Source organism: Rattus norvegicus, chromosome 18 (genome assembly GCF_036323735.1).
Source record: "Rattus norvegicus strain BN/NHsdMcwi chromosome 18, GRCr8, whole genome shotgun sequence".
Classification (NCBI taxonomy): Eukaryota; Metazoa; Chordata; class Mammalia; order Rodentia; family Muridae; genus Rattus; species Rattus norvegicus.
The window spans coordinates 62,971,333-62,993,088 of NC_086036.1; the positions used below are offsets into that span (position 1 = coordinate 62,971,333).

Genomic DNA, 21,756 nt, shown 5'->3' on the forward strand with positions numbered 1-21,756 from the left:
TTTTAATCATTTTTTTCTTGATTGGCATACAATCTTATGTTAATTCAGAATGCTCAGTACTCCAGAGGGGTTTGGAAGGGAGGTAGTACTGGAAAGGGGGCTGCTAACATGCTTGATCCTTGCCTTTGACACTTGAAGTAAAACCTGTGTCTTTCTATCAAAACTATCTTAATGCTTAATTTAAAAAGTAAAATTACCGGTTAGGGATTTAGCTCAGTGGTAGAGCGCTTGCCTAGCAAGTGCAAGGCCCTGGGTTCGATCCCCAGCTCCAAAAAAAAAAAAAAAGAAAGAAAGAAAAAAAAAGAGTAAAAAAAAATAGTTTAGAAAAAAAAAAAGTAAAATTACCAATCAGGTTTCCAGAACTAGATAGGGAGATTTGGGGAAAGAAATCTTATTAGTTTCCCAGAGTGATTTTTCTCTCTCGTGGCTGTGGAGGAAAGCCATAACGACTTTGCTGAGTGCCACCTATGGTGAGGACCATGACCAAGTGTGGGTTCTTGCAGCCTTGCCGGGTCCTGATGAAGGCTCCCACGTGATGAGGGAGCCCTGAAGAGACCCGCTGGCCACTGTCGTGTCTCAGTTTCCCGCCTGCGTGTCTGTGTTGCCAGCAACAGGAGCAAGAGCAGGACCCACTGGTGTTTTTCTGTAGCTACAGCAGAGCAGGCTCCCACGGGGCCACGGAGACACTTAGGCCCACAGCTGAGGTCAGAGAAGCCCACGAGGGACACCATTTGCCTTCTAAACAGAAGGTTGATTATCAAGAGATTAGGCTTGTTTGTTTGAAACAAATGAGCTGACTTCTCTCCTGGGTGTTTTTCCTGGTAAAACATCATAAATACTTTCAGAAGGAAAATGAAGACAGCCCTATCATCAGCTGAACAGTGTCTGAATAGGATACTGAGGTCTAAAAAAATAACGACAACAACAAAAAAATCACCCCCTATACAATACATTCAGGGTAAGAATTGGTGTTGGAGGGTCACAAGGTTAGCCCAGGGCCATCACCTGAACTAGACATAGACAGCAGCTACACCACACACACACACATACTTGCCAAGATTTCGGTTCCATTGGAACAGACTTGCTCTTCCAAGAATCCAGAATTCTCAGGGCCTCCTGCCCTCCTAACTCAACCATCAGTTTCAGCCCATGTGGCCTAGGAGAATATAAGCATTTACCCTGCCCTACGAAGCGGGTGGTCTCAATGACTAGTATCACTTTCATAATGGCTGTTAACATTGTCATTCCCGGCTCATTCTCTGGGGTCAAGCCATCTCCTTTGGAGACATTCCCCTTCTGTCCTGAGTCCCTTCAGTGTGGCTCCCTATGGCTTTGTGAATGGCACTATCACTTAGCTTGTCCTGTTCCTACTTGATACAACGTATTCTTTCCTGCTTGCTCGCTGTGCCTTGGCCATGGACTCTCTTCTAAATGGTTACCTTCTTGAGAACACAGTTGTGATTCTTCTTGTGTCCCATCCCCGCCCCCAGCACCCCGCCTGGTGGATGGACACATACTCTGTGAAGTACGAACTCCTCAAAGACAGGGTTCTCTCTCTCTCATTCATCACAGCATCCCCAGTTCTTCCAGAGCTTGAGTTCAGTGAGCGCCTGGTAAAATTTACCAGCGATTGGGAAGAGCTGAGCGATGGTGACACTGCTGGAGAGAAAAGAAGAGTCATTTCTTTCAAACATCTTGACAAATTGCCAGCCCATAGGCGACATAGCTATAGGATTCTACTGTGGGATTCCTTGTGCTCGGCAAAGGGTAGTATAGAATTCCTACATGGAGCTAGTGTGCTCATGGACTTGAATAATAAGTGCCAGTTTCCAGTTAGAAATCGGTGTGAATTAGATAAATGAGATTGAACCTACTCTAATCACGTATATCGCCACACCCTACATAGTTAACTCAAAATTGATTGCCTAAGCTAACAAGGGCTAAAACAGCAAAACCCCTAGAAGAAAACACAGCAACAACTTTCCACAATGCCAGATTTGGTTGTGATTTCCTGGACATAGACCTATGCCATGAGGGAGTAAGTCACATTTCATCAAAATGTAAAATCCTCCTGCACTAGTGACATGATCAAGGAAGCAGAAGTACATTTCCCGGGGGGGGGGGGGACATATTCACAAATTGTACTTCATGTGGATCTAAAACCCAGAGCCATAAGGAATCTTTAACACTTAACAGAAAAGATAATTTAATTAAGAAAGGACAAAGGGCCAGAATAGACATTTTTCCAAAGAGGATACACAGCTGGAGAATAAAGTTCATGAGAAGTTTTCCAAGGCAGTGTTAATTCATAACCAATAGGATTCCCAAGCCCACAGCAGCCAAATACTGTTAGCAGAGAAGCCGGGTACTGACTGTCCCCTCCCCTGTTAAGCAGCAGTACTGTATCCACTAGCAATTCCAAAGTCATAGAAAGCAGAGAGGCCAATTGTTTTTACATCACTGTTGCCAGTTACTGCTCACAGCAGACAAAGGACGAGAACAGAGCAAGTTCCCGTCAGGAAATGAATAGGCAAACAACACTTAATAAACATACACAATGAATGACCACCTAGCCATGAAAAAGAACGGCGTGCATCTACGGGCCACAGTGTGGGCAAGCCTTCCAAATGTGCTAAATGGGAGAAGTCATTTGTCGTGTTATCCTATTTATAGGAAATGTCCAGGTTGGGCAAATCCATGGCAACATAAAGCCAGTTGATGACTGTCACCTGTGGGAGGGAAGAGGCAGCCAGGAGAGTGGGTTTTCCTCTGGACTGATAAAACTGAATGAAAGAGAGGCTGTGACCATGCTCTGGGTGTGTGTGCTGATGCCACTGAGCTGCATGCTTTACAGCAGTTAATTTTATGTTTTCTGAATCTCGCTTCATTTTACTCTCTTTTTTTTTCTTTTTGTCAGAACTGGGGGCTGAACCTAGGGCCTTGCGCTTGCTAGGCAAGCGCTCTACCACTGAGCTAAATCCCCAACCCCTCACCTCATTTTTAAATGTGCACACATACATTTTTAGAGGGATACGTAAACAGGCATCTAACAATACTTGTTCTTGTCATGGGGAAAACCACTGTCTAAATTTTCCTTTGATGAAACAGAATGACGTTATTCATAAAGCAGTTTCACCAGGTGTCTTCTATGGTGGGATTCAGAGGATTGACAGAAAGGTGGATGCACTAAAAGCTTTACGGCTAAAATGACATAATGCCCCAGTAAAAGTTCACCTGGGACCTTCTTATATACATGTTTCCTTCAAAACACATGCCTCATCCAGTTTTGAGCCCTTGTCACCATGTGCAAACTTATGGCCATGACTTAGAGATTTGCAGAATGGCGTCTGAGTCTGAGGCTAGCCTGGTCTCGTGTCTGCACCCTTGACCATGTTATATAGAACTGAAATATGACTTTATATTGTGATGTTTGGTTTGGTATATTTTGTTGTCTATAGTTGGTTTGGTTTTGTTTTGGGACAAGGTCTTATTATGTTGCCATGGATGGCCTCAAATTTATTATATAATCCAAACTGGCCTGGAGTCTCAGAGATCCTCCTGTCTTTACCTGAGTGCTAGGATTAAAGGCTTGTACCCCCATGCCTGGTCATTATTTTTTTTATATACTTTGGGACTGATTCTTCATGTTCATGAAAAAAGCAAATGTTTATTTCTTGTACACAGTTTAATCCCAAATTCCAGTCTTATGTCTCTTGAGGATGAAGACACATCCTCAGGAAAGCATTTCACCAGGTGTTTTCTTGTCACATGAACATCATAAAATGTACTTACACAAACAAAGATGCAGCGACAACGTCTCTGGCAATGTTAGCTTATGGGACAACCATCACATATTCAATTCATGCTTGACGAAAAATGTCTTCCATGGCACATAACTGGTCTCAACTACTTCATATTCTCTCTCTTTTTCCTTTTGGACAATGTTATTAAAGAAACACCTTTCTGTAGAGTTTCTGAGTGGACCTGGGCCTGGAAATGTAGCATCTTGGTACAGCGCCTCATGCAGCTGTGCCATGTGTGAGACACTAGGGTCCATTTTCAGCACCACAGAAAGAGAGGAAGGAGTCTGCCAGGATTCGATGTGCATTTATTTTTTTACACAGACTCACGGGGCAAGAGACAAAACTAAACATTCATAGTTGTTTCAGAAGCCACAGTCTAGTGTCATCTGCAGTCAGGACTCGGGAGGTAGAGACAGGGTAGATCTCTGCAAGTTCAAGGCCACCCTGGTCTTGAGTATATAATATTATATAATATTTGTGGGACAGTTCAGGACAGTTGGGGTTCTAGAGAAGCCCCATCTCAAAGATCAAAGCAAAAACAATAGTTGTGGAGAAGCAGAAACCCTACCTCACTCATCACTCAGGGCCGCTGTGAGCACCGGCCACACAGGGTCTTCACATTACAAAGCTGGTTTTTATTACCCTGTGCCTTTCAACTTTCTAATTTTTTAATCTTAATTTTATGTGTATGGGTGTTTTAATCTTATGGGTATGGGTGTTTCTCAGACATATATGTCTATGTGCCACTTGCTTGCCTGGTGCCCAAAGAGGCCAGAAGAGGGCATCAGTTCCCCTGGACCTGGAGTTACAGATGTTTCTGAGCTGCCTTGTGGGAGCTGGAAACAAAGCCCATGTCCTCTGTAAGAGTAGCGAGATCCATTACCTGTACATCCATTGCTCCAGTGTCCCCCACCCCAGGCCTTTAAAGAAATTACTATTGAACTGCTTCCTGTCTTCTTTTATCCTGGCATTAAAGGCAACTACTAGGGCTGGGCTGAGTAGAGAACTTTAGGCCCTAAGTAAAACTCCACTTACTCTCATCTAATCCCTCAAAGATCCAGCAATTGTGTTTCTATTTACAACATAAACATACATGATGCTAACATGTATGTTAGCAGAACTATCCACCTCAGATATCACTGTGCGAGTCACTGAATACTTTGTGTGAGAGACTTTTTTCTCTTCTTTATTGGTGTTTTGGCGGGAGGTTGAAGATTTACAGACAAACACAGTTGGAGAGTCCTAAACTTCAAGCGTTGCACTGGAGTTACCTAACTGTTTCAAATGAATAGACTTTCTTAACAATGCCTTTGGAAATTAAACCTCAAACTAATGAGTCCCGAGGTCCCTATCCTGGTTCCCTAGACACAGAATTCATCCATCCCCATGAGGCTGCGCTCTCTCTCTCTCTCTCTCTCCTCTCTCTCTCTCTCTCTCTCTCCTCTCTCTCTCCGTCTCTCTTTCTCCAAGTACAGGGTTATTGTTTTTTGTTTTTGAAGACTACAATATAACTACATTTCTCCTTTCCCTTCCCTCCCTCTAAATCCTTTTATATACCCCTCCTTGCTCTCTTTCAAATTCATGACTTCTTTTATTAATCATTATTACATGCGAATATGTGTATGTCCATATATTTCTAAATATAACCTGTTCCGTCTGTCTGCTGTTACTCGTGTGTACATTTTCAGAGAGGACGATTTGGTATTGGACAACCCATTGGTACACTCTTCTCTGGAGAAGACAGTTTCTCTTGCCCTCAGCAGTCACTGCCCGTAGTTCTTGTGTAAGCTTCAGGCCCCCTGAGGGCACTTAGAAGAGCAGACAACACTTCTAGCCTCAGGAGCACTGTTGCCCAAACTGGCCTGAAACTCATGCTGTGGCCTAGATTGGTTTCAAACTCACACTCCTGTCTCAGTGTCCTGAGCACTGGGGTTGCAAATGTGGTCCACCTTAAACACGAGTGTCGTATTCTGTCTACGATGAGCATTGAGGCCAGTGCTTTAACAATGACAATGTGGTCTCTGATAGGGTCGCTGCTAGCCCCAAGCAAGTTGTAACCTGTGGTGTGTCATCAAATAAACCACCTGCAGTTAGTATTGGTTTTCATGTAGTTTTTAATGGGTTCAGTCTCCAGTACCCTAAGAAAAAGAGAACAAAATGAAGTTAGTTTGTCTTGAATTAACTGTTGAACCTGACTATGGTGGCGCATCCCTGTAATCCCAGCATGCAGGAGGCTAAGGCTAGAAGACTCAGTTCAAGACCAGCCTAGGCTACATAGTAAAACCCCCATCTCAGGGGGAAATTTTTTTTTTATTTTACTTTGCTGTAGACTCTTGACAGAGGCACCATGTTCAGAATGCCCTGCTTTTTCCCAGTCGGCAAGCAAATGGGCGCCTGTTCCTGAACGTGCCTTCTCTCTGCCTCTCTTCCTCTCTCCTGTTCCCTCACTAATTGATTTGACAGTATCTTCCATCTGTGTGTCTGTCTGTCTGTCTGTCTGTGTGTCTGTCTGTCTGTGTGTCTGTGTGTCTGTCTGTCTGTCTCCCTCTGTGTGTGTCTGTCTGTCTATTTTCCTATTGTTCCCCTATTCTGTACAGGCTGAATGCCGTTATTGAATATCACTGTTTATCACTTGCCTTGCTGAACTGGATCTGATACCCCATATTCAGACCTCTCCCTGCTGGATCAGCAGTCTACAACAGAAATGACAGTTGTGTGAACGCATGCCCTATACACACAGCCATCCCTCAGCATCTTCAGGTGATTGATCCCAGGACTCCCAGGGGAACCAAACACCACAGACGCTCATTTCTTCTACAGATCAACATTGTATTTCCATATAATCTATTCAAGTATCCCCGTATATTTTAAATTTTCTCTAGATGACGTATACCTGAGAATGTAAATTTCCCCTACATTCATCCACAATGCAAATTTTATATAAATAACTATACACTGCACTATTTAAGATATCATGACAAAGGGTTGGGGATTTAGCTCAGTGGCAGAGCACTTGCCTAGCAAGCGCAAGGCCCTGGGTTTGGTCCCCAGCTCCGAAAAAATGAAAAGAAAAAAAAATCATGACAAAAATACTGCATATGTTCTCTGTGAATGTAGTCACTTTCTCTCTGAAGATAGCTGAAACCATGGCTGTGTACCTTATCAGAAATATAGCTACATTTGTATGTTTGTATATGTATATCTATGTAAACGATAGCCATGGGGTAGCCTCATAGATGGATAGATGGATATAATGATGAGAGAGAGAGAGAGAGGGAGAGAGAGAGAGAGAGAGAGAGAGAGAGAGAGAGAGAGAGAGAGAGAGAAAGAACAAGCAGGAAGCATGTAACTAGCCCCACAATGAGGCCAGTTACCCAAAGGTCTTCTAAGGACCATGTTACAGAGTTCATAGAAATATAAATTAAAAATACGAATGAGGGCCGGAGAGATGGCTCAGTGGTTAAGAGCACTGAATGCTCTTCCAGAGGTCCTGAGTTCAATTCCCAGCAACCACATGGTGGCTCACAACCATCCGTAATGGGATCCGATGCCCTCTTCTGGTGCGTCTGAAGACAGCTACAGTTACTTATATGCATAAAATAAATAAATAAATCTTTAAAAAAAATACGAATGAATATTTCAATCAACCACATGCCTTTCCATTGCTGGTCACACTAAGACAAACACAAATAACAGTTCATGATAGGCTGAGGAAGGTCTCTGAGTGCCCAAAGACAATTCTGTTCCAATGTCGAAACATCATTTACTGAAAGGAGAGGAGAGGCATGAATCCTAGCAGAGGCCAAAAAAGAGAAGGAAGCTACTCCCTCAGAAGACTATCTCTCAGGCCATGGGACTATGTTGAATTTGTTCTTTGCCAGAGCACATAGCCAGGGCCTAAACTCTTCAGCCACACTGTGCCCCCAGAAGTACCTCCTGGCTCACGTAACATCTGAGACCAGGAAGTAGGACATCCAGTGTGGAGGAGCATGGTCTGAAGCAGCTTCTCTCTCGTGGAATACACAGCTCCTCGCACCCGCTGCTCAGTATACACCGGTACCATTCTCCACTTTCTGTGTTTAAGGAGTTACTTAAAACCATTCACAAGATTGAACCGGGATGAACATGCCTGCAAATGTCACACACACAAATCCCTGAAGACCCAAACCAGCTTTCCACCAATCCACAGGTCCTAAAACAATTTACTTACATTTATTTTATGAGCATTGGTGGTTTTGTCTGCATGTATGTCTGTGTGAGGGTGTCAAGTCCCCTGAAACTGGAATTACAGATGGTTGTGAGAGGCAGTATGGGTGCTAAGAATTGAACCCTGATCCTCTGAAAGAGAAATCAGTGCTCCTAACCTCTGAGCCATGTCTCAAGCCTGCAATTCTGTTTTTAACAAGTGATTTGTGTGGCCTTTAAGTTTAACAGTACAGAACTTTTGTGGCTAGGTAGAAGGGTACAGGAAGCAGGACATTTATAGAATGCTTACTCCTTCATTCACTCACAGAGATAGTGAAGGTGTCTAGGACAATGTTAACTGCTTGATACAGGTCAACAAACAAACCAGAAAGATCCCTGTAACAGAGATGCAGAGAAAAAACTAGGAATTGTAGAAACAAACATGCTCTACAGAGAAGGGGGTAATTAGAGTGAACCAGAGATGTTGGAGTCACAGGGTGCCCTGTGCCAGAGGGTGATCAGGGGACCCTCACTGAGATGCACTGTAAAAGGGGGTGATGTGTTAGGGTTCTCTAAAGGAATACAACCAATGGATGAATGTGTGTGTGAATATATATGTGTGTGTATACGTATGTATACATAAATATAAATACCATATACATATATACATTTATGTATACACTTAAGAGCTTACCAAATCAGCTCTAAAAACACTAATACCAGCAGAATCACAGCTGAGAGCTGAGACCCCAGTAGTTGCTCAGACCTTGAAGTTGTGTCTCTCGGCAGTTGGAGGAGTTCCACAGTGGATGTCTCTCACTGTGGGGACATCCTGATACCCAGCTGCTGCTCACTGTGCAGGGCCAATCAGTGCCTCTAATGCCAGAAGCCAGAAGCTTCCTGGAGAGCTGCTGACCTCTAGTCCACAGAGACATCTTGGAAATGCTGGTCCTGCAGTCAGCATAGGAATCAGCAGCTCCAGCAGCAAGGGGGCACATTAACTCAACTACGAGAGGGAAGGCCAAGGAGCAAAGCATGAAATAATCCTACCATGCCCTTTGTATCTGGACGGGTAATAGAAGGTACTCCTCACAGTCAGGGCGGTGTCTTTCCACATCAGTCAGAATGATCGGGGCAGTTCTTCAGGGGAGGCTCCCTGTTGAGATGATTATAATATTTGGCAAGTTGACATTAAAACCAACCATAACAGGTAGTGAAGGAAGAGACAGGTGAGCAAGTCAGGGATGCATGGGGGAGAGACTGCTGCCTCCCTAGCCCTGAGGGGTAGGGGGCTCAGGGAACTTGGGATTGGTTGGCTACGCCAGAACAGAAGAAGATGATACGAAAGCAGCAATGGAGCAGGTAGAAGGAGGTGGTCTTGCAGTGTTGCGGGAGCCCTGGGTGAATACGGCCCCTGTGAGAACATGGAGGCAAGGAATGGCCTGAGCTGATGCAGACCCGAAAAGCCTCGTCCCAGCTACTGTCTCAGAATAGAGATAAGGAGACCAAGGAGGCAAATGTGGCCATCCAGGTAGGAGACACTGGTGGTTAGCACCACGAAGGGTAAGACGCTCGAAACTGGATAGTTTCAAATGAGCCTTGGAGAAACAAGTTTGATGTGGGGTGGAAGAAATGCCCAGGATGGCATCGTGATTCAGTGTGGGCCACTGAAGGGAAAAAAAAAAAAAAACCAGAATGAGCTCTGAGTGTAAAGACCTCAGGCAGAGCAGGTGTGTCTAGTCACTAACCAAACCAGCCCTGGGCAGATGGAGTAGGACGCTCATATAAGACCAAGTAAGGTTGCTATGACCGCTTCTCCCCCATCCGTGAAAGTCAGGCTCTCTGAGAAAGGCGTGTCAGGATCAGACTTAGGTGGTATTTCTCCAGTGAGCAATGGATACCCAAACCAAAATGGTCCCAGGCAATATCAGCTCCATTACACAACCGTTGTACAGACTTCTAGTTTTAATTTTTCAAATGTCAACTTGATTACCTGTTTCCCCGAGGAGTCAAGGACGTTTTCTTTGTTATAAGAACACATAATTTCAGACAAATATGACAAGATAAATAGTTCTGCTTCCTGTAACGTCTCAGATGCCTTCAGTTATTTGCTCTTGGTAGACTGACAAGCAGGTAAAAACCCAGACATTCTATTTGGAGGGCTGCTTTTGTTATGTAGAGCCATGGGGATTCTTTTAAGCTGTTCTGATGATACCCGAACCATGTGAAGGAAGTTGTATGTCTCACTCATTACCCATGGTACTTTGCTTTACTCTTAGTGATATGGTTGAATTCCATCTCATGCCAGCCACTCTTTTCGGCCCTGGTTATGGTGGTTTGAATATGGTTGGTCTATAGGAAGGGGCACTTTTAGGAGGTGTAGCCTTGTTGGAAGTAGTGTGTCACTGTGGGGGTGGGCTTTGAGGTTCTATGCTCGAGCTCCACTCAGGGCAGAAGAAACCATTTTCCTGGCTGCCTGCAAAAGACAGTCTCCTCGCTGCCTTTAGCTCAAGGTACAGAAGTCTTTTTTTTTTTTTTTTTTTTTTTTGGTTCTTTTTTTCAGAGCTGGGGACCGAACCCAGGGCCTTGCGCTTCCTAGGCAAGCGCTCTACCACTGAGCTAAATCCCCAGCCCCAAGGTACAGAAGTCTTAGCTCCTCCCCCACCATGTCTGCCTGCACACTGTCATGCTTCCCGCCATGATGACAATGGACTGAATCTCTGAAACTGTAAGCCAGTGCCAATTAAATGTTTGCCTTTATATGAGTTGCCTTGGTCATGGCGTCTGTTCACAGCAGTGAAACCCAAACTAAGACAGTGCTGCGGGACACGGGGGAGCAAGGTTTCTTGGGGTTCACAGTTTCAGCCCACGGTTAGCTGGATACATCGCCATGGGCCTGTCCTAGTCACCTTCTCTTGCTGTAATAACTACCTTGAAAAACAGCAACTTGGGGAAGAAGTTTTTTTGGCTTACATGTCCCTGTCCCAGTCCATCACTGAGAAAAGTCAGGGAAAGAACCAAGTAGGAGCAGAGTCAGGAACCATGAAGCAAAGGTGACGGTTAGCTTAGTCTCTGTGGCTTGCTCAGCTTGCTGCGTTATCCAACCTGGAGCTACGTGTCCAGGGGTGACACTGCCTCCATTGGCTGGGTCCTCCTACATTCACCGTTAATCAAGAAAAATGCCCCCACAGACTTGCCTATAAGCTAATCTGATAGAGGCATGTTTTCAACAGAGGTTCTCTCTCCCCAGATGACCCCAGCTTGTGTCAAGTTGACAAAACGTAACTAGAACAAGACCTGCAGCGAGGTGGAACATCTTGGTGACAGGGAGGTACAGCAAAACATTACTGTTCACCACATAGCAGCCAGAAAGCAGAGGTGGGGGAGGGGAGGAAGAAACAGGAGAGATGGGCTCATCCAGAAAGCAGCCACCGTGGCCACCCACCTGGCTCCGCCTCTTAATAGCACATTCATTTCGATCTGCATGTTCGTTTCCTCTTTTAACTCTCCTCTTCTTCCAAATCCAGGTGTTCTGGAATATCCCGTTTGTTTTGATTAATTTTTCCCTCTTTCTCTTCCCGGTGTATTCATTTGGCATTATAAGTTGAATCTTCTGCCGCCATAGACCTGACTCCAAATGTACCCCGTCTCCACCTCCAACTCTAAGTCAAACTTTCCTTCCATTGTAATCCCTCCTAGACTTGGCTTGACAATCCCACCGAGAGCCCGCCCCACGTGACTCCCAGAGACCATCTCCTTTGGAGTGCTCTCCTCACCAAGTGCTCCTCAGACACTGGCTTCCTTCTGATCCTCTCCTTCCTCTCTCTGCCTGAGTGCTTAGAGCAGAAGTCAGAATTTGCTTCAGCAGGACTCTTAAGATCCCATCCATTCCCACTAAGAATTCACTAATTCATTCTAGGTACTTTGTCCACGATGTTCCTTACGATGTGTAAACAAAGCAGGAAATGAGTTCAACAGGGAGGACATATCAGAGAGAGAAAAGCTCTATGGAGAGCTATAGGAACTTCTAACTGTAATTAGAACACTTATCTTTTTTAACTTTTTAAATTTATCCTTTGGCGATGTATACATGTTGTATTTATGCATTACCCTCTTGTATCCCCTTCCACTTCCACTGGATATTTTATTCTTCCCAACAAATCCCCTCTGACACTTACATCTTTTATTTTATGACCCACTGAGTTTAGTCAATGTGCTGGCGTTTACTGGAGCATGGACAACTTATCACTTGTCTATGCCACTGAAGAAAAATACCTCAGATGTAACAGGTTGGGAAGAAAAACTAAGGCCGCTTTGAACTTACTGAGCTCTTGGTAAAATGCAAGCAGTGAGGCCAATTTGGTTGTGCTTGTCCCAATAACGGGAAAGTCTAGGAGGGAGTGAAAAAAATCTGTATTTAATAGAATATCCATAAAATTTAAGGCACAGAATGGAAAAAATTATAAAGGGAATGATTAAGCTCGGATAGCAGAGTGAGCCCTGAGAACGTCCAGGTTTCAGAGACTTGGAACTGAGGAATTCAGCGAAAGATGCCAAGCAATGGTAATGGCAGCATCTTTAATACCCAAGAAGACAGTGCTCTGTGGGGCAGGTGAGCAGCCATGGTGAGTGCTGGTGGGTTAGATAGGAGAGGATCAAAAAGCAACCACGGAATCAACACCAGAGGAGAGATCCGGTGGCCTTCATTATTATTTAAAGAGAAGCCAGCTTCTTTGTCAAGCAAACTTCCTGGTTTGCCTACCATTGCCTCCCACCCCTAAGGTTGTCCCATTCCAGGACTCTGATAAATAATTACAGCAAATCAGGTAGAAAGGAGAGTAAATTGGCAACTCTGACGGTCAACCTCTGGGCCAGCCCGGCCCTCTCCGGCCTTCCAGAGGTTGGTTATCAGACTCCCCTGTAGATTCCTACCTCTCATCCCACACTCTCTAGAACTCCAGGTCTTGACCTTTGAGCCATGTACCGTTCAATCCAGGATATGGTGCCACCCTTAGCCCAGAAATACTGTATCCACTGAGCTATTCCATGAGATAGCTGGAGAAACTGAGTTTCAGTAGTCAGAGCTAAAATCCACCATCTGGGGTTGAGCGCAAGGACTCAGATGCTAAACTCTGAGTACAGCCACCGGGGTCATTATCTGATGGGCCTTATTAGAGCTCTTAGCGTGTCTTACATTGCAGTTTTCCCAAAGAAATGCTATCAGGTTCTACCATCGTTGTTGCTTGGAATGCAGCAGACCTACCTTCAGAGGTCTGCTTTAAATTCAGCTTGACTCCCCCAGAGAAGGGGTCTCCATTCCCTGTGCTGCCCCAGTAGACAGAAAAGCTTGAGTGACTCAGAAGGCCAAGGATGAGAATGATTACATAATTCGAGCTTGATTTTTTCCCCCCACCAGGAGAATTCTTGTCAAGTAACAGCGCACTGTCTGAGAGCACAGACTTAAAGTCGTGATTCTTGAGGTCTCTTTTTCCCAGTGAAAATATCAAATTATTTTATTCCTGATCCCACACAAATAAGTTTCTGTGCTGAAGGCATGCCGCACTTGCGACTTTCCCAGAGAGCTGGGGTTTGTGGAGTCTTTTAAGTTTAGGAGTAGAAGTACTATGAAAATTCTCAAAAGCATGAGAACTATTTTTGGGGGGGGGAGAGGTAATTAGAGAAATTTATACTCCCACCACCAACTGGTATATTTAATTAATTCTCCACTATGGGCCACAGATCTGATTATTAAACTTCTGTGCTTAAGACAATTGTTAGGTGAGGTAGAATTTGGAAATAAGAGCTGGAATTTTATATACCTCTAAAAATAATAATAATTTCTGACCTCTGCATGTACATGCGCGCGCGCGCGCGCGCACACACACACACACACACACACACACACACACACACACACACACAATATAAAAGCACCAAAACCATGAAGGTTAACGTCGTGGCTGAAGAGGTCCCATGCCTCTCAGTCGTCCTGTATCTTCAATCTACGTTAAATCCCAATTCTGTCCCAGTTATAACCTTATAAATTAATAGGTAAAAATAGCAAGTTTATAATAAATAAAACTAAAAGAGATACCAATTTGTATGCTACTCAGAATGTCTAAAAATGAAATATTTGACAAGGTTTTAGAGAGAGAGTGAGAACCCAAACGAATAACATTAGTACAGACTGGAGAGTGGCATCACGACAGACCCTGGGGGAATTCCAAAACTCATAAGGACACGGTTTTAAAATATGTATCATGTCAAGCTGGAAACTATAAAAGAAATGGATAAATTTTGAGATGTATATGGTCTACCAAAGCTAAATCAAGATGAAATAAATAATTTAAATAGACTCATAAAGTCTAATGACATAGAAATGGTACCTAAAAAAATACTGCAACTGAAACAAATGGGATATATTCAGTAAAGAATTCTACCAAACCATTTAAGAACTAATGCCAGGGGTTGGGGATTTAGCTCAGTGGTAGAGTGCTTGCCTAGCAAGCGCAAGGCTCTGGGTTCGGTCCCCAGCTCCGAAAAAAAGAAAAAAAAAAAAAAGAAGAAGAACTAATGGCAGTACTCCTCAAAGTACTCCATAAAATAGAAAATGAAGGGATATTTTAAGTTCTTTTTATAAAGCCGGTACTACCCTGATCCAGTTCTACTCTACCCTGATATTGAAACCAGACAGAAAACCAACAAGAAAAGCTACTTATAGGACAGCTATAAATAGCTCTGATGAAATGAACAAAAAACAAACAAATAAACCAAAACCAAAACCAAAACCAAAACAAAACAAAAAAAAAACCCTCTCAGTAAAATACTTGCAAACATGGACTGGTGAGATGGCTCAGTGGTTAAGAGCACTGACTGCCCTTCCAGAGGGCCTGAGTTCAATTCCCAGCAAACACATGGTGGCTCACAACCATCTGTAATGGGATCTGATTCCCTCTTCTGGTGTGTCTGAAGACAGCTACAGTACACACACATACATAAAATAAACACTTTTTTAAAAAGTTAGAACAGCCACATATATAACTTTGGTAGCCTCTGGAAGTTATATCCCAAAGGGCTGATAAGAACTTTGTTTAAAAGAAATACTTGCAAACAGAATCTAAGAGCACATTTAAAGATCACCATGATCAAGTTGGCTCCATCTCAGAGATGCAGAGATAATTCAACATAAATAAAACAATGGACTCTAGGACCACACGACACCTCACTGAATGCCGAAAAGGCCTCTTGACCAGATCCCAACATCCCTTCTTAATAAAAGATCTAAAGAATCTAAGAATACAGAGGCCTTATCTTGGCATAATAGAGGCAATCCCATAGCCAGTACCTTGCTAAATGCAAGGAGCAAATGCAGACCAACTCCACTGAAACCTACAAGATAAATACACCAATTCTCCTCATTCCTATTCAATATAGTAGTTGAAATCATAGGGCAGCCATATTGAGAAGCATGCCTTTAATCCCAACACTTAGGGGCAGAGGCAGAGGCAGAGACAGAGATTGCCAGGGCTATGTAGTGAGACGAAGAAAAAAAAAAAGCAAAACTTGAAATATTAGCTACAGAAATAAGACAAATGAAGGAGATAAAAAGGATATAAATAGGAGAGGAAGAAGTCAGATGTTCTTATTTGCAGATGAAATGATTCTGTATGTTATAAAATCCTAATGACTCTGCCCCAAACCTCCCACAGCTGATAAATATATTCAGTATAACAATAAGATACAAAAATTAGTAGCCTTCCTATATGCAGATTGTAAACACACTGAGGAAGAAATTGGGGGATCTCATTTACAATACCCCCTACATACACACACACACACACGCACACACACACACACACACACACACACACACACACACACACATATATATATATATATATATATATACATATATACACACACACACATATAATCATGTCCTGAGCTGTGCAGGGAGGGGGTGTCTAACCAAGAAAATGAAAGATTTATAAAAGTTAAATATAAATGAATTCAAAAGAAGTAAGAAAGTTTACTTAGGAAGACATTTAACAAAGGATACAAAATATGTGAACATTGGAAACTATAAAACCATATGAAACAGTTCATAATTGGCATATGGTGTTCACAGAAGATTCATGATTAAGATACCATTCTTCCATTAGTGACTTAAAGCTCTATGTAAACATGAGTAAAAACACAAGCAAGACAATCCTGAAATGTTACATGAAACTTAAAAGACCTTAGGATAACCACAATGATGTTCTAAAAATGTTGTAGCAGAAAAAAATAGAGAACTTAAAGCTTCATAACTTGGAAACCAAGTGAGGCTAGTGTTAGACTTCGCATGACAGAAACTATGGATTCAACTCCAGAACCAAAAAGGAAAGAAAAAAGGAAACTCATCTTAAGGTCACTAGAAATCCTCAGTGATCGAGACAGTCTGGTGTGGGCATAAAGAGGACAGGGGTACCAGGTCAATGGTTGCCAGAGCTCCAGAAACAGACCCAGGTCCATTGGTCAGATATAACAGAAGAATCATGGTAATTCAACTGAGAAAGGGCAGCCTTTTCTCCAGATGGGCTGCAAATTGTGGGTATTCGTGTGGGAAAAGCAAGCATTGGCTGTTTCTTTACACCATGCCAAAGTAATTCATTGGGTTAATATGCACATGTATGAACTAAAATTATAACACTTATAAGAAAACATGGGAAAATTTAATCTTAAATTATCCAGAGAGTTCTCTGATAGAACACATACTGGGGGAGGGGTAGAAAAAGAGAGAGAACTATAAACTCTGAAGGATAACGAACTGATTAATTGAACATCAGCAAAAATTTTACGTTGTGTCCATCAACAGAAGAAACTTAAGAAAACTGAAGTCCAAGATATAAATAAGCCTGTATCTAAAAAAGGTTTTAACTTCAGCTGACATTTTAAAATCATTTACTTTAAAAAAAATTCCATAGCCAGAAGACAAGAAGATGTGCAAGAATCCAGGCGTAGTAGCAGACATCTGTAATCCAAGCACTTGGGAGGCGGAGACAAGAGGATTATGAATTCAAGGCCATCTTGGGCTACATAGGAAGCCCCAGGACAGCCTGAGTGTAAAGGAGGAAGAAAGGGAGGGAAAGGAGCAGAAAATGTCACAGCAATGATCCTCCACTGTATTTGTCTTTAAGGAAGTGAAAGCTAAGACCACAGTGAGGACATAATTTAGAAAACTGAGCCAGGCAGCAGTGGTAAACGCCTTTAATCTCAGCACTGAGGAGGTAGAGGCAGGCGGAACTCTGAATTTGAGGCTAGCCTGGTCTACATAGAGAGCCTTGTCTCAGAAAAAGAAAAGGGAAGGAAGGAGGAAGGGAGGGAGGGAGGGAGGGGGAAGGGAGGAGATGAAAAGAAGAAAATTAATAGAGTAAAATTGTGGGAAGCTGGAAGTCCTAGGCTTTGTTCCTGCCCCTGCCCCTGCCCCTGCCCCTGCCCCTGCAAAATGGAACCAATGAAGTATAACCAATGTGCACAGCAAACTGGCAGTTTTCAACAGCTACACGCCTATTCACTGTGTAATCCGGCAAAACCAAAGGCCATATAAAAAACAACACAGCACTCTTTATATTTGTTTAAAGCTGGAAACATGGCCCAGAAGATGGCTCAAAGGGTAAAAGTACTTGGCACACAAGCCCAATAGCCTGAATTTGACTCCCCAGAACTCACAGTGGAGGAAGAGATCCAGTCCCCAAAAGTTGTCCTCTGACTTCTGCACAGGGCACCATAGTACACTCGTGCCCGCATACTGAATCCATTGGAACACATTGGTAATATGCATTAAAAAGTGAATTAATCTAAAATACATTATTCTAAGTGAGAAAGAAACTAAAAGAGTATATGATTTCATATGTATAATTTGTTTTTTAGAAAAGGCAATACCACAGTGACAGAGTAAGCAGTCATCTGGCCCTGGGGTAGTGGTAGGCCTTGGACCCATAAGAAGGGTGAATATCATATCTTCTGACATGGTGCTATGTTCCTACCTGACTGCTGCTGCTGCTGCTGCTGCTGGTGGTGGTGCTGCTGCTGCTGCTGGTGGTGGTGGTGGTGGTGGTGGTGGTAATGGTTAGTAGGCTAAGTCCTACAAGCAAAAACATGTGTGTACATGCTGTCCCCCATGACCTCACAGCTTTCCCGAGTCCCAGGAGCTGCTGTGGGCCAGAGAGAGAGGAGCTAGGTGGACGCAGAGCATGCTTTGAGGGCAGGCTTGGCCCCTTTCCAGTCAGGTTGATGTGAAGATAAGGAAGTAGGCTCAGTGGTCCTCACTCTACGTCAGTTCTGGAACCCAGAACTGCATCACCCATTTCATGGACTATTTGAGACACAGAAAAGACCTAGTGTCCAAAACTCCCTAGAGAGTTGCCTGGAGCACAAAGGCATCCACTGAGCATGGGGTACGACCTCCTTTTACTGAGTAATTTTTGATGCTGTCTTTGATAGTCATACTTCATGAAGGCAAGAGCTTGAGACTGCTCAGTGACTCAAATGGCTGGGTTAGTGGGGGTTTCCTAGCATAGTTTCTGAAAGCTGTTCCCAAGTAGAATTTTAGGCTTACAGTTGACATTCCATATTGATCGGTACTTTTTTTTTTAACCTAAGATGCCAACCAATGAAGAATCATAAATATTTTGGGGAAATCTGCAATGGTTCTAAACATGCGCAAACTTCTTCCTGTCTTTATTCCCTAAGGACACAATGTAGCAACTATTTACACAGTTCTTACATGTTATTAATATTATATAACCCCCTAGAAAGGGGCTGGAGGATGGGGCTCAGTTGGTAGAGTGCTTTCCCAGCATGCACTTGGTCCTCAGTACTACATAAGCCAGGCATAGCGTGCCCTCCTGTAATCCCAGCACTCAGTATTGGAGGCAAGAGAAGCACAAGTTCAAGGTCGCCCCCTGCCACATAGCTAATTTAAGGCTACCCTGGGCTACATGAGATCTTGTCTCAAAAAGAGGAAGGAGAATCATCATTGTCATCAAGTCAGGTTCTGTAAGATTAAAAACACTTAACAGATAGAAATAACCTGTCTTTACAGGAGGGTTCTTGACACTAACATTAGAGATATTTTCTCTATGTCATCTTTGAAAGAATATCAAGCACTGAGCGTAAGGCGCAATATTTTCTCACTACCCAGTGACAAGTTCAACAAGCCCCTGAGAACAGGGCTAGCTGGGGACTGCTGCCACTAGTCAGAGCTGAGCAGCCACACCCTACGGAGTGCAGGGGTCTGTTGTTCATCCCACATCTCAAGAAATTAGAGAGATGCTTCCAATTTGCATTTCAAATTGGAAAATGTGTCCCAAGTGTGTGTCCCAGAAGTGATTGGAGTACATTAGCATAGAAATTATATTTTTATGTTTCTCGTCATCTGTTTGTTTTCCTTTTTAAAAAGACTTACGAAGAATTCGATAGCAGGAACAAAATCTGGTCGTTGTCTGAGAATTTCAAGCTATTTCCTATTATGCTATCAATACCAGGTTGTGGAAGAATATAGTTGTGAAAACAACAGGAAGTGGTTAAGTACTTAGCCTTTTTTTTTTTTTAACTTTAAAGTTTACTTGAATTTATGGCCCCTAGGGAGATGGCTCACCATATAAAGTGCTTGCTGGGCAAGTGTGAGGATCTGGTTTCCGATCCCCAGCACCTACATAAATAAATGCCAGGTGGGTATGGCAGCCCTGCTGTCACAACAGCCAGAAAGTAGAGGACAGGGTTCCAGGGTGGAGAAAGCTAGTTAGAGTATCCATTTCAGTGAGCTCTAGATTCCTTTGAGAAACCCTGCCTCAACAAGTAAGCTTGAGATAAATCAAGGAAGATCCCCCAGTGTCGGCCTCAGATGTCTGCACATGGTTGCATACACGAACACCCCCGCCACAGATGCCACATGTGCAAACACGAGTACACATGCATCTACGTGCAAAGAAAATTAACAAAATTATGCTTTTGAAACTCTAGAACAATGTCATGAAGAGTAGTTTCCCATGTGGTACAATGTCTACCTTAGACAATGCAGCTCAGCTCCTTGGAAAGAGTCAAGGTATTTGACTTTGGCCTTTAGGTTGCCTAAGCATACAAAGATCTCAAGGTGCTTCTCATTCAGTAATACAAAAAAATTAAGACATGTCATACAGTCACATTTCTGCTTAGCCTTCCATCTCTGAATGCAATCATTAATGGCGCTGAAGAGCCGGGACATAGGTATCAATGTAGAGAGGAGCCCAGTGGATTCCACAGGGATCTTCAGAGCTTTGGGCCTACGTGATGCAAGCACCCCATGACCCTGTCCTTCTCCTGACCCGTCCAGCAAGCTCCTGCCCTTCTGTCAGTGACTGAATAGCAATGAGTTCCAATCGGGACACCTACTTCTCCCCTGCCACCTGCCAGGGGTCCTGCAGGGCACCACAGTGCCTCTGCACTTGCCCTAGATCCAGTCCCCACGACAAGCTTTCCATGGCTTGGTCTCCTGAGCGTCTAATCTCTTCCTGTCTCTGGCCCCTAGCCTTATCCAAGTTAGTTCAGGGTCTGACCTGTGTGGGGCCACACTGTGACCAACTGCTGTGACCACCACATTGCTCTGCTACATGGGCCAGAGACAGTCAGCAGCCTGCAACTACTACTGTGTCCCTCCTTAGTTTGTGTTGGCCTTTCTTAATCCAAGAAACCAGAAAAAGAGTTCCCCACTCTTTGTGCTTATTAGCCATATTTAGACCCATCCCGGGCACCATTTAAGCTGCCAATAGAAACTATGTTGACTTTATAACACATAGTATAGTATCAATGGTTCCTATATTCAGATCAGTCTTACATTAAGCCTGTTACATGGAGAGGAATCAAGTACCCCAGAGCTAGTGACATGACTTTAGTATACGGAAGGTTCTTTCAGAGGACCCTGCTGTCATAATGGTTGAGCATAGTGACTTTATGACTCTTGGGTGAACCAAAACTCAAGTTCACATTGAACTCATGGTTTGCTTTAAACACACACACACACACACACACACACACACACACACACACAAATAAAACCCTCATAGTAAACTGTCCATCACTGAGCAGGCATAGTACTGAAGGGTGAAGCAGAAGGATCATAAGTTTGAGGCCAGCCTGGACTACCTGAGACCCTATGATAGATTTCCTTTTTATGTTAATGAGCCAATTGAATCCATCTACTTGATATGTTCCTTTTTATTTTTATTATCTTTTTATTTTATGTGTATGAGTCTTTTCCCTCGTATGAACCATATGCATTTCGGGTGCCCAAGGAGGACAAAAGAGGGTATTGAATCCCCTTGGGCTAGAACTACAGATTGTTGTGAACCACCATTTGAACGATGAGAGTCAAACTGGGGTCCTCTGTAAGAACAACAAGTGCTACTTTGAATCCCTGAACCATCTTTCCAGCCCTCCATTTTGATCTCATGTCATCTTGAAAAGCCAAAAGACAGCTGTTAGGTGGACCCAAGACAATTCATACCCTCCATCGGCTGGGGCAGTTACTTGGCTCTCAAAAGTACTGAATGCCAAAAACCTTACCAATCATGTTCTTGTTTTGTGCTTGATGCCTGCCATTGATTTTTGACTAACAGTTTTCATTCTGGTGAGCTTTGTGAGCAGTAAGGAGATTCTGTAGTTTGCAGGAGTGGTGAGAGACGAATCACCTTGCCTTGCATTGTGCTGAACGGTGGATCCCCATGACTGTGTAGAGCCTGAACTTCCA

General features: G+C 43.4%; 1 protein-coding gene and 1 long non-coding RNA gene across 2 annotated transcripts in view; one reads left to right on the forward strand and one right to left on the reverse strand.

The window, feature by feature from the left end:
- Positions 1-21,756, forward strand: part of Gnal (G protein subunit alpha L) — a 140,254-nt gene that overhangs the window by 79,076 nt on the left and 39,422 nt on the right. The gene's annotated exons all lie outside the window — the stretch shown is intronic.
- LOC120098242 (uncharacterized) lies at positions 5,369-10,116 on the reverse strand. Its single transcript, XR_005496370.2, has 3 exons — positions 9,982-10,116; positions 9,039-9,144; positions 5,369-6,496 (listed from the first exon to the last, which is right to left on the reverse strand). It is a non-coding gene; the product is annotated as an uncharacterized LOC120098242 (long non-coding RNA).